General features: G+C 43.3%; 1 protein-coding gene across 1 annotated transcript in view; it reads right to left on the bottom strand.

Moving 5' to 3' along the window:
- CDH7 (cadherin 7) overlaps positions 1–12,592 on the bottom strand; it is a 149,331-nt gene extending 136,739 nt beyond the window's left edge. Inside the window, exon 1 of the mRNA XM_070361469.1 lies at positions 12,124–12,592. The gene's annotated coding sequence lies outside the window, so the exon portion shown is untranslated. The remainder of the gene's footprint in view (positions 1–12,123) is intronic.
- Between the last annotated feature and the right edge of the window lie 362 nt (positions 12,593–12,954).

Here is a 12,954-nt window from a genome sequence, read left to right on the forward strand (position 1 = left end):
AATAGGATAATTAAGGCAAATAAGATTTGCTTTCAATTTTTGAGAGGAGAAAAATAGTCTTAACAACATGAAGCCACAAGATATCTCATTATCAAAGCAGAAAATACTCTCTGTGCCAACTTTTCCATCTTTCCCCCTTCTCTCCTGTAACAGAAATGTCTGCTAATCATCAGATGATTTCTGACAGTCAAATTGCTTATAGAACATGCCATATATAGTAGAAGGAAGGTGAACTGTATTAAACATGTTAAAATAGTCCACACAACTGGAAGAAACAGGTTGCATGGACTTGAAGCTCTAGTCAAATGAACATATTCCTATTAAAGATACTGCAATAAAGTTTTGAAATTTAGGATATTCCAGAATAACTCCAAATACAGCTAACTGCTATGTTCTGAGAACCCCCAGGAAGGATAAACTATTACTGGAGCATATTAACTGCAGTCTGTGCACTGAATACCATCTCCCAGAATCCAGATCTCCCATCTGATGATCCAAAATGAATTTGGTTCATTTGAAAATCACTCTAGAAAGGTGACGGAGAAGGCAATGGCACCCCACTCCAGTACTCTTGCCTGGAAAATCCCATGGATGGAGGAGCCTGGTAGGCTGCAGTCCATGGGGTCGCTAAGAGTCGGATACAACTGAGCAACTTCACTTTCACTTTTCACTTTCATGCATTGGAGAAGGAAATGGCAACCCACTCCAGTGTTCTTGCCTGGAGAATCCCAGGGACGGGGGAGCCTGGTAGGCTGCCATCTATGGGGTCGCACAGTCAGACACAACTGAAGTGACTTTGCAGCAGCAGCTAGAAATGCAAGTTGTTCTACACTTAGAATTACAAGCAAGAAGGAACTTGGGGCAATTTACTGATATTCTGGTGAATGAATGACCCTCAGCTAGGTTGGAAGTTCTTTGTACACTGGTCTGAGCTAATCCACCTGAGAGACAAGTTACCTCCAATTAAAAGAAGACAAGTAAACACTTAAACAAGGAAATGGTGTGCTGGTGAAGGGATTTGTCTGTGCCGACCGGGAATCAGGGCCAGGCACTCCTGGTGAGCGGCCTTTAGTAGGAAGCACAGGGACCTCCTTCACAAACCAGGTTCCTGGGGATGGGGGAGGGGGGACCTAGGGTTGTGGTGACCAGACTGAGTCCAGCATGGGAACCCTTTGGCCAAAGGACATTTCAAGTTTCACTGCTCTCCTTCCTCAAGAAAGAAGGAAACTGCGCCTAAAACTACCGCAGAAATACTTTGGTCCCTAAGACCAAATGTTTTAAAATGTGATATGGACAAATGATGTCAATTTCAGTTCAGTTCAGTTGTTCAGTCTTGTCCAACTCTGCGACCCCATGTAGTGCAGCATGCCAGGCTTCCCAGTCTGTTGTTCCATGTCCAGTTCTAACTGTTGCTTCTTGACCTGCACACAGATTTCTCAAGAGGTAGGTCTGGCATTCCCATCTCTCAAACAATTTTCCACAGTTTGTTGTGATCCACACAGTCAAAGGCTTTGGCATAATCAATAAAGCAGAAGTAGATGTTTTTCTGGAACTCTCTTGCTTTTTCGATGATCCATGATGTTGGCAATTTGATCTCTAGTTCCTCTGCCTTTTCAAAATCCAGCTTGAACATCTGGAGTTCACGGTTCACGTATTGCTGAAGCCTGGCTTGGAGAATTTTGAGCATTCCTAGCCTGTGAGATTTGGAGAAGGCAATGGCACCCCACTCCAATACTCTTGCCTGGAAAATCCCATGGATGGAGGAGCCTGGTGGGCTGAAGTCCATGGGGTCCCAAAGAGTTGGACACAACTGAGCAACTTCACTTTCATGCACTGGAGAAGGAAATGGCAACCCACTCCAGTGTTCTTGCCTGGAGAATCCCAGGGACTGGGGAGCCTAGTGGGCTGCCGTCTATGGGGTCGCACAGAGTCGGACATGACTGAAGCAACTTAGCAGCAGCACCAGCACCAGCAGCCTGTGAGATGAGTACAACTGGGCATTCTTTGGCATTGGCTTCTTTGGGATTGGAATGAAAACTGACCTTTTCCAGTCCTGTGGCCACTGCTGAGTTTTCCAAATTTGCTGACATATTGAATGCAGCACTTTCACAGCATTATCTTTTAGGATTTAAAATAGCTCAACTGGAATTCCATCACCTCCACTAGCTTTGTTTGTAGTGATGCTTTCTAAGGCCCACTTGACTTCACATTCCAGGATGTCTGGCTCTAGGTGAGTGATCATACCATCATGATTATCTAGGTCATGAAGATCTTTTTTGTATAGTTCTTCTGTTTCAATTCTGTGTCAACTTAGGCTACTCTATAGATTAAGGGAAATTGATAACATTGTTTCTGTGTGAAATTGTACCCAACCTCTAAAAAACTAGACAACAAATGAATTTTTTCAGAATTCTAGATTTGGGGAGTTCTTATAATTAAATTGGTTTTCCCTGGTGGCCCAGATGGTAAAGAATCTGCCTGCAATGCAGGAGACCCAGGTTCAATCCCTGGGGTCAGTTAGATCCCCTAGAGAAGGAAATGACAACCCACTCCAATATTATTGACTGGAGAGTCCCTTGGACAGAGGAGCATGGAGGGCTACAGTCCATGGGGTCGCAGAGTAGGAAACAACCGAACAACTAAGATCTGAGTCTGTCATGTCTCAGCTACACAATCTTGGACAAGATACTTAAATTCTAAGAAAATAAGTTCCAGAGATGAATCTTCAAACCTCCCACTTATAAAATGAAAATGTAAATAATTGCATCTAAGTCATAGGATTAAATAAGCAGATCATAAAAAGCTAAGGATAGTGCCTGGCAAAAACTAAAAGCACTAAATATATATATACACACACATATATGTAACATAAGTAGTATCAAAAATTATATACATATATACATTTTAAGTTTGATACTGCTGCTGCTGCTAAGTTGCTTCAGTCGTGTCCGACTCTGTGCCACCCCATAGACGGCAGCCCACTAGGCTCCCCAGTCCCTGGGATTCTCCAGGCAAGAACACTGGAGTGGGTTGCCATTTCCTTCTCCAGTGCATGAAAGTGAAGTTGCTCAGTTGTGTCCAACTCTTAGCGACCCCATGGACTGCAGCCTACCAGGCCCCTCCACCCATGGGATTTTCCAGGCAAGAGTACTGGAGTGGGTTGCCATTGCCTTCTCCGAAGTCTGATACTACTTATGTTCAAATTAAAGTTATTGTGTGATGTTTTCATTTTCACGTTATCTATAAAATGTTTCAGAAAACTCCTAACACTTAGTGAAAACATTTTTAGCTTTTTATTTTGTATTGGGATATAGCCAATTAACAATGTTGTGATATTTCAGGTGAACTGAGAAGGGACTCAGCCACACATATGCATGTATCCATTCTCCCCTAAACTCCCCACCCTATCCAGGCTGCATCGTAACATCGAGCAGAGTTCCCTGTGCTCTACAGTCGGTTCTTGTTGGTTCCCCACATTAAGTAGAGCAGTGAGTACATGTCCATCCCAGACTCCCTAACCATTTCCTTCCCCCATCCTTCCTCCTCCCTGCTCCCCCCCACCATGAGATCATTCTCAAAGTCTGAGTCTGTTTCTGTTTTGTAAGTAAATTGAATGAAAACATTCTTAATAGTTGTAGTCAGTGCCCAGACAACTACGTAGATTATAAAAGGAAGCGTCTAGATGCGTACAAACAATGGCAACAAAGTGCTTTCTTAAAAAAAAAAAAAAAGTAATATTTTCTTTCCTAAAGCCACGTTCTCTGTCATTCTTATAAGTCAAAGACTGGTATTGGTATTGGATAACTTTGAGTTCACTCAGGATGTTCACTGATAAGAAAGAAACACATTCTGGACTGGAAATAGATCACATGACCCTCCATCATTTCCTGTAATGACCTTGGATCCCTTTGGGACTTCATGTTCCACGTGTGCAAAATGTGGGGGCTGAGCTATATCATTTTATAAAGTCTGTTTGTACAGCTAATTATATAAAATTGCTTTTTTGTCTTTTTTTCAGTTATGAAAAAGTACACATTGTTAATAATTAAAGGTAAAGGGTAGAATGATTAAGGAAAGCAACAGAAATATAAAGCAAGCATTCGACGTGTTTACAGAATCGAGCATGAATTTTACCAAGACATGTTTAAATTACTCTTTTTGTCTCTTGATTATTTATTTTCCATACAAGACTGTGGAGTGATGGAACAAGCTAGAACACATAAAACAACAGAGTGACAGAAAACTCCATGAGTTATTTTAGAGTCATTGACATGATAATATCTGCAGAGGAAAGATACCTGAGAATTCTATACTTTCCTATTTAAATCAAGGGTTTTAAGAGCAGTTAGTATTAACAGAAACCTTGATGAACAGGGATGATTTACCCTATTGCTGGATCCTAATATCTAGAACGGAAGTAGGCCTTGGAACTGACATTCAGAAAATGTTTATGGGATGTTTCTTTTCATTATAATCACTCTCATGTTTAATATGAAAACTTGACCATAGAAGTCAACACGGAAATCCTTGACTACTCTACTATGTTCAGAAGTCACAATCACTTTGAGAACAATTCCATTACATTTCTCTGCAGGATTTGAAGTATTTGCCAGTCTCTTGAGCCAAATTTTCTTTACTTTTCTTGAAGGTTGAGAGGACAAGGATACTTCAACTGGCATTGTGTACATTCCTGGAGGATGAAATTCTCTTTCATGAAGCAAATAAATGCCTCTAGAACACGCTTTGTACAGTGTGCTGGTAAACATCAGAAAATCACATATGAAGAGCTGGGATCTGAGTAGGGTGTTTCATGATATGTACATCAATACTTTGGAGAGCTACAAACCCTGCCAGGAACATACACTTGATAACAGAAGGAGGAAGTGGTGTGGCAAGGGTCAGATGTCCCCTTTCTTCACCTGTCCCCCCCAAATCCTTGCCTTGCTTTCCGGACAGATCTGGTTTTCGAGGTAAAGGCCAGAACAACAGCTCGACCCAGCTCACCCTCCCTGGATGAGTTGGGTCACCATGAAAGATAGGAAGGCCCTGAACCCTTAGGAAAAACTTTCAGTTATCTGTGGTCATCAAATAGAAGTAATTGAGACTTGCCCTTGAGATTTCCTGTCCATAACCTCACTATACAGGCTTCCCATCTTCACACAAACGTCAACACATCTAAAGGCACCAACCACAGTAACGTCTTTGCCACATAAACGAACTTGAGCACGCAACACATTTCAATTGTTGACTTTGTGCACAATGGGTTAAACAAGGCCTCACGAATCTGTGTCCCAAAACAGACCTCTGCAACCTCCTTCCTCAGACGTCTGTGTCCTCTTCTCCCTTTCTTCTGCCTCCTCTCCTATCTCAGTTTCCTACACAGGCAGGAGTTAACCAGGGGGATGTTACATCAGAAATGAGCAGAGACCTCTGTGCCCAAGCTGTGTCACGTGCCAACATGTGGCCCAAGGGAAAACTTAAAAGAGTGGCCCTCTGGAAGGCTGGACCGCTGCCTAGGGTCACTATGACCAACTCAGAAAAAAAAGAGACGGTGCAGAAAAATAATGTATTGGCATACAGTTAGGTAACTTCTACAGATCTGCGTCAACTTCTGGACAGTTACAGATGTTCACCATTACAACACTGAGGACAGAAACAGCAGGAATAGGTTGTATCTGAGGAGAGAAGAGCTGAATAGAGGCCAAGCACAGACATTTCAAAAGCCAAAGCGGAGATGGCTACTGGATTAGTAATTAATCTAAAATCTAAAAACTCTGGGTAACATTTCAAAAAAAAATTTTTTGCTCTGATATTTTAAAGCTAAAATTTGTCATTTTTAAAATTTGTAATGTTAGATCTCTTTTTTTTTTTGGCCAAAGCAAAAATACATGAAAATCACGACAAATAATACTGTGATTTTTGTCAAAGGAATGCAAAATGAAGCCTCACAAAGGAAATCTTAAAAGGATTGGAGCAAAAAAAAAAAAATGAGAAAGAGGTAAGAGTCAGTCAAGCGCTATTTACTAAATCAACATCATTTATTGACCTGAAATCACTTTATCATGCTACTTTTTTGTTCCAATTATTTTTGTTCATCTAAGTGGCAAAGAATTATTTCCAAGTAGATAGTTTATTATTCATTTAACCTTAATACCTAATAATACTTTACCCAAACGAATTCATCATTATAAAATTTTCTTGGATTTTCTGCTCCACTAATACCTCTGTGAAACTACTTTCAAAAATCAGATCAAGTGACCATCATGCTCTTAATCAAATGTTTGTTCAGACCTAAAAACAATGACTAAAAAAAACCCTTCATAACAAAAAATGTATTTTTAATGCATCAGTGAGCAAAAGGGCAAATCTTACAGAGCCTGTTCCATCTAAATTAAAGATGGCATGCTAAAAACACTACAAGTAGCACAAAATGTATCCTATTCAACCACTCACATTAATATAGAACCGTAAGAGTAGTTAAAGCACATGCCCAATTACCAACTAATTTATATTTGCTAAACTGCTTTTTTAAAAGGCACACAGGACTATCTGCCTTTGAGAAATAAGGAGCTATAAACTATGACTATCAATTATATTAAAAGGAGATATAATATTACTAGTTTAGGTTTTCTGGCACTTAGTTAAACTGGAAGTGGTTTTTGCAGTGCAATATGAATAAACCAATGGCTTACCTCAGTTTAAGACTCTATACCATCAATTTCTCTCAATCATAGGCAAAAAACAGATGCTCAACCTCTCTGAGTCTGGAGTTGCATCAGATACAAGTCTTCTGCAACTGCTGTGAAATATACTTACTTCATAACACACTAATAGGTAATATACTACTTACTGGTAATCTAAAAACTAGAAGACAGCCTGCTTCTCTTTTTAAAATGGGTCCAGTTTGGGAGGAAGTTGGACTTCCCTGGTTAAGACTCCACACTTCCTATGCAGGGGTGCAGGTTCGATCCCTGGTTGGGGAACTAAGGTCCTGCAGGCAGCACAGCTCGGCCAAAAGGAAAAAAATAAAAAAACATGGTCCAGTTCACAATTACATGGAACATGACAGTTTCAGAATAAATTCAGTAATTTGCACTTTCTATAAAAACAAAGGTAAGAATGACATTTAAGGACTGCCAGTGAACTTGAAAGAAAATAATCCATGAGAATCAGAAATCTCTTAACAGGTAACCACCAAACACCTTTAGAACATTCCCTGAGACGTTCTGTTGGATGGTTTATAAAACACAGTAGTACAAGAAATCACAGTTGTAACAATAACAAAATGGGAGAGAAAAAAAAAATCTTGCTGCTGGCCTATTGGGAGGAAACTGTCATTTCCAGGATTGCTTTAAAGTTGAACTGCTGGGCTGATCAAAAATGTTGTTCAGTTTATGGGAAAACCTAAACAACCTTTTTAGCCAACCTGATACATTTTGACAAGCAACATGTTTTTAATGAATGAAGACTGAACAACATCCATGTTTAAAAGTGGAAATGATACCACTTCACAGCAGTGGTCAGAGGATACTGTGACCATATCACCATTGCTTTAAGCACAACCTTCATGAATGAGCTCTGTAGTTTGGTGAAAGAAGCCTGCTCCCTTTTGGATACTCCTTGGGTATTAAATGGCATTATTTAAACTCAACAAGGAAAGACTGCCTCCTCATTTCATGTCTCCATTAAATACCTTCATTTGCCCTTGCTTTCCCCAGGACTGCAGCCACCTGTCTCCACACAGGTCTTCACTATTGCCACAAAGGTAGAGTGGGCTGCTTTGTAAAAAGGATCATACTGTTCACTGTTAAGTTCACTTGTTTTTACAGTAGATTCACTGAATATATTTTGGGGAATGCAAAAGTGGGGAACAATCTGTTCTAACCTCCCCTTCATCAGTGAGCAGAGGCTGTGAGTGACAACAGAAAGTAATCCAAGGTCAAGGAGCACTTCAAGAGCTATGGCCATGCGTCAGTTCCAACTATCACACACAAATAGAGCTTTCAGAGATGACATCTAAGAGAGAGAGAATGAGGGTCATTTAGTGCTGAAGGAGGTAAACGCTTGCTTTTCTTGAGCATTCATGTTGGGGAAAAATAAATGAATCTCCAACCCACTCAAGAGGTAGAACCACAGAAACAGAACCTAAGGCAGTCTTTTCTTTCTTTACTAACGAAAACAAAAGTCTACGGTTGTGCAGTGCCCAAGGTCACACAGCTAGTTAACAGATGGAATTGGGCATGACTGGGATGCAACGGTCATTTAAAGTATTTGTTAAATATTTCTCAATCTGATCATTAATATCTTTCTAATTTATTACCTTTAGAATTTACTCAAATTTTTAATATAACCATGAGCTTGAATTTTCAAAGTAGGGGACCATCAGGATTCCATTCAGAATGTACGAGAGAGAGGACAGAATGTAAGATACTCAAGAGATCTCTTGTTCAGGATTGTATGTTTATATATTACCAAAAACAGTGAGCAGTACCCAATTTTAAAATTGCCTTTTCCCTTTGAAACAACTCTAGCACCCATAATAACTTCCTACAACACTGTAATGCTATGGTAGTCAACTATTTGCACTGATATTTGAATACTAGTCCATTGGCTGTTTTAGAAATTGGGTAAATTCTGATTTCTCAGGAAAATACCTTAGGATATAAGAATGTACATGGATGGTTATTTGGTTGTTGCTATAAATCCTGTATTTCAAGATGCTTCTCTGTTCCTAACTACCCATTATAATCATTCTAGATTTAATACTTCATCTTCAGCTTTTAGGATAGACATATACTGTCATTTGTTCTATCTCTTTACCATTAAAGTTTAGCATTAACTTCAATAATTTTAATACTGATGAAGCAGCCCTCTTCTTTTCTACTTAAAAGGTATAATTCTTTACATTTTAATTAGTAAGGCTGGGGACCTCTGTGATATGTGACTTCTCACATAAAGAAACTGTGATCAAACCCATTAGCTCCCTGGGCCAGATAACATTACAACCACAGACCACAACCTCCTACCGTTAACTGGCCTAAATATTCAGGCAGGGGCCCTGGAAATGAATCACACAGCCGGTAGTCTGCCTCTGGTTATCAGACATGGAATGAAAACTTCTCTAAGTGGATTACAGAGTCAATTTCCATGAAGCACAAATAACTTCTGCCATGGGTGAAAGGAATGAAAAAGAGAAAACAACCACTGTTAACAATTAACTAGAAGCAGCCTATGTAAATTACAAAGAAAGTGACAAAGCACAGTCCTTCTGAGCTCTTTATATAGTATCAAAATGGTCAAATCATACTTACAGGGTTTGTTTCTTTGTACTTTTACAACGTATTTCAGTGGGATCAATTTTCACTTTTAATTTACCCTTGCATTTACACTGAGATTTACTTGAGTTCAATAAAAGGTAACATGTTTCAATAAGCAGTCTGCAAAACAGTCAAAAAGAAATTTCTACTAGAATGAAAATATGAAATGAACGTAAGGACATGCATGCCTGCATATTCATCTGCACTGATAATTTTGTCCGTGAGGAGTCTCGCAGAACCAGGAGGGGAATGTTTGCAGGGGTATCTTTCTGCAAAACCAGCAAATTCCCAGAGGAGGCACTCGAGTACTGCTAGTTACAGCTAGATCAGCTCTGCTTGTCAGAGGCTGAGGAGATGGTCACACACAGGACTCTGATCACATGCCTTCCTTGTCCTCAGCTCCCCTTCATCACCCCATTTAGAAGCAACTGAGTCCTTCATGCAAAGGAGAAAAGCTCCCATCACTGTCCTCTTGCAATCAACGATGGTGCCTTGGCTATTTTAGAAGTTTCTGAGACTCCCAATTTCAGCTAAAGGCTCTGAAGCTCTCCAAGCCAGTAAAAAACCTTTTTACACGTGAGAGAGAGAATTGTGATGTGATAGGAGCTACTAAGGCAGTAAGTGCAAAATCTTATAAAATCAAAGAAGGATGGAAATCACTGAAGCATACATGTTAACAACTGAACAACTGATGATGCTTTACAAAAGATTTATAAAAGACTGACAAAGTGTTGAACTTGACTACAAAGATGTAGTCACTTCCTCATATCACTATACATTCTGAGAAGCTGTTATCAGCTCTGCCCTCAAAAAAGCTAAAAAGGAGGAGAGACAGTGGGTGGATTTTTAGACCTAGGGAGGCAGAACAGTGACCCACTCAGGGTGCACCCAATCCTCTCTCCTTCACTGGACACTAAAAACCAGAGTCAATTCAAGGGTAAACCACAATAATACAGATGCTTTACAATTACCCTTCTATAAGAAAGGGAAAAGCGCTGTGCTATTAAATCAATAAAAGTCTACTTAAGAAGAGGTGTGAGCCTGTCAGCCAATTGTTAACACAATTCTAATCACCTATTGCAGCCCTTAATTACAATAATATCTCAAGTTGTAAGAGCACAATGCCTTTTTCTTAAGGCTGCAAACCTTAATGTCTTCGAGCAGGGTGATGGTCTACACTACTGATTATTGTTTTCTTTATTTTTCTTTCCACAGACAGACTTTCACAGCTAGTTTTACCAGATAAGACTATTAAGGTTGGATGCTACCTAATTGCTTCTGCCACTCCACTTCATATGAAACACTAGCGGAACAAGAGATGTCTACAAAGTTGCCAGTTTGACTATCTGTCTCAATTCTTTAGCATTTTAATCCATACTGTCCCAAAGAGCCCCAAAAGGAAGAAAAGGATTCTTAATGGATTGCCCTTTATGTACTAACAAGAGAACAGCTTGTGTAAACAAAATCTAACTAGTTCTTCTTCAAAGAAGTAAATCTGGTGAGTTACTGAAAGCTTCCAATACAATTACTTTCTTCCTTAGCTCTTCACTACCAACTTGTCTTTATAAAGACACACTTAAAACTCGTCTGATATCGCTGCCGGACAGTGTATCATTGTGAACTTTCCTTTAAAAAACAACAACAAAAAAGGCTACTGCTTCCCCTAAACTCTTAAAATATACATTTTCGTGCTGTTAACCTGAAATTTTTTTAATGCATACTGTCACTTACCTCAAGCCATATACTAACATATAAGTTACTTTTTTTTTTCTTCTATTTTTCCCCATAAAGTTCTGCTTGTCTACTTTTGAATGCAAAATAATCTGAATACCTGCCGGGTTACAGGAATTATGAAGGAAGAGTCTTTACTTAAAGATGTTTCACCTAATAAGTGCTGCAATCAAGAGAAGATATTTCTTGCGAACGCGTTTTAAGTATATTCGGGCTTCAGTGCTCAGATCTCCAAAGCTACCCAGTCCTTTGCTTCACAGGTTCTCACCTGCCCACTGCTGGGTAATTTAGTACCAATCTCCACTCACCTGCACTATATCTAAGAAATCCTTGAGGTTAACGATGTAAAAGGTGAAGCCAATAAAGACCATAGGTCCTTCCTCGTGCATCCACCCGCAACCAGCCGTGGACCAGGTGCGCCCACAAAGTCCACCAGACAGTCAGAGAAGCAGGGCGCCCTTAGAACGACGCGCACCTAGGGTACCGCGGGGCGGAGCGGAGGCGGGATGTCTCGCAGAGGCCAGCCCTGCGGATGCAGGGCACCACCAGAATACTAATTACAGGAAAAAGCTAAACACCCTTACAGGAGCTCCACCGTCCAGAAAGGTAAACGGAGTACACGCAGTCAGTCAGATGGACGCGCGGGCACACGCCCCCTCGCAGTCTCAGACCGCCGCAGAAGCCGGCCGCCCGGCCAGCGCGGAGTTTTCCCCGCATGTATCCTGGGTTAAAAACAGCCCCTCGTGCTCCCGGTGGAGGAGAGCGGACCGGACTGCGTGCTGCCCTGCACACGGACAACGCCGGGATCTGCTCGCTCAACTCGCCAACTCGCGTCGCACCCGGTGTCCGTCAGCACCAGCTTGCCGGGCCCAGCTCCCTTCGCCCGCCCACCCTGCCCGGCGGAGCCGCAGATCAGGGCCACCGAACGGTAACTTGCGGACGCCAGGGAAACTCCGTGCGGATCTCCCCGCCCGCTTTCCGCCTGCCACGGAGTCCCGCTTCCCCGGGCGCACCGGAGGGCGCACTTGTGCCCAGCTGCGCCTTCCCCGGGCCCCCCGCAGGCGCACCCACTCACCTGGGGGCTCGCTGCCCTCTCCGCGGCGTCCCGCGCCAGCCACCTGGGCGTTGGCATCCGAAAGGGCGCGCGCTCAGCAGCCGGGCGCCCGCGGGCTCCTGGGGACCCAGGGCGCGCGGTGGGGCGCACGGGGCGGACCCGCGGCGCCCGCTCGGCACCCGCTGCGGCCGGCGCCCGCTCCGATCACAGCCCTCTCCGCGGGACGCGGGCTGCGGGGACCCCGCGCGGGCCCCCAGCGCCCCGGTCCCGCCGGCTCGGCCGGCTCCCCGGGGCGGCTCAGACGCTGGGTCCGGAGCGAGAGAGCGAGCGGCCGCGCGTCCGCAGAGAGGGCGAGGGGGCGAGTGGGCGGGCGCAGAAGAGGCGGAGAGGGCGCACTGGGCCGGGCCAGGTGGGCGGGCGGCGGGGAGGAGCGGGTGGTCGGCGGCCGGCGCTGGCAGACAGCGCTGTGCGTGGCGGGACCCGGAGCCGCCGAGACTCTGGCACCTCCCGCAGCCCAAGTGAGGGCTCTTGGCACCGCAGCCGCTCCGCCGCCGCGCGCGCACCCCCGCGCGCGCACCCCCGCGAGCCCCTCCTCCACCGCCCTCCTGACAGCTCCGCGCAGACCGAGTCCTTCTCAGGAAAATCCAGGAGAGCGGTGGAAGTAGGAGGGGCAGCAGCCCATCCATCTCCAGGCGAGGTATTTGCATCTGAAAACGCCGAGCTGGAGGAGAGTTTGGAGAATTTTTTTTTTTTCCCAGCGCCCTCCCCTCCCCACCCCCAACCTGTCGCGGAAGCCGTGATCAATGGAGCTCCTGAGGCATGAAGGCAAAGTCATAAAACTAATCAGAACTT

This window comes from Bos mutus, chromosome 24, assembly GCF_027580195.1.
Source record: "Bos mutus isolate GX-2022 chromosome 24, NWIPB_WYAK_1.1, whole genome shotgun sequence".
In the NCBI taxonomy this organism is placed as follows: Eukaryota; Metazoa; Chordata; class Mammalia; order Artiodactyla; family Bovidae; genus Bos; species Bos mutus.